Consider the following 5,384-nt stretch of genomic DNA (forward strand, 5'->3'; position numbering starts at 1 on the left):
ACTATATTAAATTTTGAACTGTAAAATGTGTCTTATTAAAGACCTAAAGTCAGAAAAGAACAGTGTTTGATATAAACGAAATGGACTGTGGTGTTATTTCAAAAATAACTTTTTTTATTGAAAAAATAAAAATTTTGTAACAAACGAAGTTTTTTGGTGACAAAAGTTTAAAATTTTCGAAGCAATTCAAAAAACTCTAACAAAAGAAAAACGTTTTCGGTACACGTTTTCCAAACGTTTTTTTTCTTTGCGTGTGGTGGGATCAACGACACTGGAAATATTTGTTTTTATTAGCAAATTATTAAGTATTTTTAAATCTTTGACCGGAATCGGAGTCGAGCAAATTTTTTTCAACTCCGACTCCGAATCCACAACCCTGCTTAAAATTGTCTATTTGCTGCCCCGAATCCCAGGAAAATCTTCAATCACTTCTTGTTGTATTCAAAACCCATCTCAGAATGAATTCCCAGTCCTGCATGACACCAACTTCTAAAATTCACATATGACAATAAGCAATCCTGGACAGACAATTTGAAAGACAAACTATCATTTTCAGTTCTCTGCTACCCCTTTGAAAAAGAAGTTTTGCTCAAGCAATGTGATTTAAAATAAAGCAAGCACTGGTAGTTGGATAATTTTTGTACACCGTGGATCATGAATAGGTAAACGTTTCTCAATCGTCCATTAGAATATATCAAATTTTTATAAATGGTGATACGGTCAAAATTTGATCAACTTCCACCACCTTCTTCGCCGCAGAAAGCCAGTTTGCCTTGAACTGCTGCTCGTCCTTAGCAGTTTTTTTTGGTATTCTTCAGGTTCCGCTTGACAATAGCCCAGTAGTTCTCAATTGGGCGGAGCTCTGGCGTGTTGGGAGGGTTCTTGTCCTTGGGAACCACCTGCACGTTGTTGGCGGCGTACCACTCCATGGCCTTTTTACCGTAATAGCAAGATGCCAAATCCGGCCAAAACAGTACGGAACAACCGTGTTTCTTCAGGAAAGGCAGCAGACGTTTATTCAAACACTCTTTCACGTAAATTTCTTGGTTGACAGTCCCGGAAGCTATGAAAATGCTGCTTTTCAAGCCACAGGTACAGATGGCTTGCCAAACCAGATATTTCTTTGCGAATTTTGACAGTTTTATGTGCTTGAAAATATCTGCTACCTTTCCCCTTCCTTTTGCCGTATAAAACTCCTGTCCCGGAAGCTGCTTGTAGTCGTCTTTGACGTAGGTTTCGTCGTCCAATACCACGCAGTCAAACTTCGTCAGCATCGTCGTGTACAGCCTCCGGGGTCGCGCTTTGGCCGTCGCATTTTGCTTATCATCGCGATTTGGAGTCACTACCTTCTTGTAAGTCGATAGTCCGGCTCGTTTTTTGGCTCGATGCACGGTTGTAGACGATACACCAAGCTTATTTGCGGCATCTCGTAGAGAGAGGTTAGGGTTTCGCTTGAAACTACCGGCAACACTCTTTGTCGTCTCAGCGGCTTCCGGTTTTCGATTTCCCCCCGATCCAGACTTCCTGGCTGTCGACAAACGTTCCCCAAACACTTTAATTACATTTGTAACGGTTGATTTGGCAACTTTTATCGATTTTGCCAGCTTTGCGTGCGAGTAGCTCGGATTTTCGCGATGCGCGAGCAAAATTTTGATACGCTGCTCTTCTTGCTTGGACGGCAATTTGACAACTGAAGAGTGAATTCCAAAATCAAAATACGTCAAGTTTATATTGACCAAATTTTGTATCACCGTATCACCCTTTATGCCCTTTGGAATAAGTCCATGTCGTGTCCTAAAGTCTAAATTTACTCCATTAATGATAAACCCATGTTAAAGAGACTTTCCATACGTTCTGGAACTGATCTAAACACATCAGGGACTAGTTCTACACCGGTCCTGGGGTTGATCTATTTCCCATAGGGATACGACAATATTGTTCTGCGATCAGAATGTTCTGTTCAGTCATGTTGTCAGCATGATTGTCCCTTTTTATATCCTCCACCATAGGATGGGGGGTATAGTACGTTTGTCATCCCATTTGTAACGTCATCAAAATATTGGCCGCAGACCTATAAAGTATATATATTCTGGGTCATGGTGAAATTCTGAGTATATCTAGTTATGGCCGCCCGTATGTTCAAATAACGCTAGTTTCCGAAAGAAAGAAGTTATCTACTTGAAACAACTAGTTGTTATTGATGTAGGTCATATGGTGTTGCAAATGGACCGTATCCAATCACTTTTAGGTATAGCTCCCATAAAACTGACCCCAAGATTTTCTTTGAGGATCCTCTTTTAGGACCAGATTTCATCCGAGCCGGTTGAAATTTGCTACGCGGTGTAAATATATGCCCTCTAACAACCATGAAAAAATTGGTCCAAATCGCCTCCATATAAAGCGATCCCCAGATTTGGCTTGCGAAGCCTCTAGGGATAGAAACTTTCGTCTGATCGCGTTGAAGTTTGGTAAGAAGCATTAGTCTGTCCTCTAACATTTATGCATAGCCCCCATATAAACTGATCCCCAGATTTGATTTCCAGGACTTCCTGGAGGCACATATGAACCGATCAAGAACTGAATTGGCCGGTTTCTGAATATGCACTATCAACCATCTATCTCAGAAGTGGAGGGTGCAACTCGTTTATAGCTTGGATATTTTTACAGAATCCTGCTATCTTTTCCGTAAACATTTTTGTACTGACTCCGAATCAAAAATGTCGCCTTAAAAAAAATATATTTTTTAGGTGTCTATCCAGCTTTAAACTTAACCTCTATAAAATTGAGATACACATGCCATTTATTGAATTTCCAATTTTGCAATATATTAACAAAGTTATTCACGTACAAATACTCGTAAATGTTAGTTTAAAAATTCAAACTATAACAAAGAAAGAAAATGTTTCAAAGATAACAATCCTAAAAAAGTTATAAATGATATTTGAAATCAAAAAAATTTGAATTTCAAAAACATTTAACGGATGGAGGCAAATTGCTTCTTTTAAATAAAAAATTCTTTATTTTAAAGTTTATTTTAAAGTATTATTTTAAAGTAGTATTATGAAAATAGTGTGTACTAAAATTTAATGCTTCATATTAGTTCTTTCAAAGTGCACTCAAAAAATATGGAAAGATTATGTATACTAAGTTTTAGGAAACTATGTTAACACAACATTAAGGACAAATGTCTTTCAAATAAAAACAAGTATATACGGCCGTAAGTTCGGCCAGGCCGAATCTTATGTACCCTTCACCATGGATTGCGTAGAAACTTCTACTAAAGACGGTCATCCACAATCGAATTACTTTGGTTGCGGTAACACTTGCCGATGGCAAGGTTTCTTAAATCTTCTTAACACCGTCTTCTAAATTGTAAATAAGTCCATACGGGGTATATGTTAAACAAAAAACAGCGGATTAAATACGTATATAATTCAGTTTGACAAAATTTTCTATAGAAATGAAATTTTGGTAGATTATTTTTGGCGATATGGACCAATTTTTGTGTGATTGGCGATCGGCTATATAAAGGGTGATTCTTTTGAGGTTAGGATTTTCATGCATTAGTATTTGACAGATCACGTGGGATTTCAGACATGGTGTCAAAGAGAAAGATGCTCAGTATGCTTTGACATTTCATCATGAATAGACTTACTAACGAGCCACAACGTCGAATTTTCAGTGAATGGGCCCTAGAAAAGTTGGCAGAAAATCCGCTTTTTTATCGACAAATTTTGTTCAGCGATAAGCAAAATTGCCGCATTTGGAGTGAAGAGCAACCAGAAGCCGTTCAAGAACTGCCCATGCATCCCGAAAAATGCACTGTTTGGTGTGGTTTGTACGCTGGTGGAATCATTGGACCGTATTTTTTCAAAGATGCTGTTGGACGCAACGTTACGGAGAATGGCGATCGCTATCGTTCGATGCTAACAAACTTTTTGTTGCCAAAAATGGAAGAACTGAACTTGGTTGACATGTGGTTTCAACAAGATGGCGCTACATGCCACACAGCTCGCGATTCTATGGCCATTTTGAGGGAAAACTTCGGAGAACAATTCATCTCAAGAAATGGACCGGTAAGTTGGCCACCAAGATCATGCGATTTGACGCCTTTAGACTATTTTTTGTGGGGCTACGTCAAGTCTAAAGTCTACAGAAATAAGCCAGCAACTATTCCAGCTTTGGAAGACAACATTTCCGAAGAAATTCGGGCTATTCCGGCCGAAATGCTCGAAAAAGTTGCCCAAAATTGGACTTTCCGAATGGACCACCTAAGACGCAGCCGCGGTCAACATTTAAATGAAATTATCTTCAAAAAGTAAATGTCATGGACCAATCTAACGTTTCAAATAAAGAACCGATGAGATTTTGCAAATTTTATGCGTTTTTTTTAAAAAAAAAGTTATCAAGCTCTTAACAAATCACCCTTTATAACTATAGACCGATATGGACCAATTGTTGCATGGCTGTTAGCGGCCATATAATAGTGCTATGTACCAAATTTTAACCGAATGGGATGAATTTTGCTCCTCTAAGAGGTTCCGGATGTCAAATCTGGGGATCGATTTATATGAGGGCTATATATAATTATGGACCGATATGGACCAATTTCTGCATGGTTGTTAGAGACCATATACTAACACAAAGTATCAAATTTCAACCGACTCGGATGAAGTTTGCTCCTCTAAGAGGCTTCGGAGGTCAAATCTGGAGATAGGTTTATATGGGGGCTATATAAAGGGTGATTCTTTTGAGGTTAGGATTTTCATGCATTAGTATTTGACAGATCACGTGGGATTTCAGACATGGTGTCAAAGAGAAAGATGCTCAGTATGCTTTGACATTTCATCATGAATAGACTTACGATCTGCCACAACGTCGAATTTTCAGTGAATGGGCCCTAGAAAAGTTGGCAGAAAATCCGATTTTTTATCGACAAATTTTGTTCAGCGATGAGGCTCATTTCTGGTTGAATGGCTACGTAAATAAGCAAAATTGCCGCATTTGGAGTGAAGAGCAACCAGAAGCCGTTCAAGAACTGCCCATGCATCCCGAAAAATGCACTGTTTGGTGTGGTTTGTACGCTGGTGGAATCATTGGACCGTATTTTTTCAAAGATGCTGTTGGACGCAACGTTACGGTGAATGGCGATCGCTATCGTTCGATGCTAACAAACTTTTTGTTGCCAAAAATGGAAGAACTGAACTTGGTTGACATGTGGTTTCAACAAGATGGCGCTACATGCCACACAGCTCGCGATTCTATGGCCATTTTGAGGGAAAACTTCGGAGAACAATTCATCTCAAGAAATGGACCGGTAAGTTGGCCACCAAGATCATGCGATTTGACGCCTTTAGACTATTTTTTGTGGGGCTACGTCAAGT

The sequence above is a fragment of the Haematobia irritans genome, chromosome 2, assembly GCF_050003625.1.
Source record: "Haematobia irritans isolate KBUSLIRL chromosome 2, ASM5000362v1, whole genome shotgun sequence".
NCBI lineage: Eukaryota > Metazoa > Arthropoda > Insecta > Diptera > Muscidae > Haematobia > Haematobia irritans.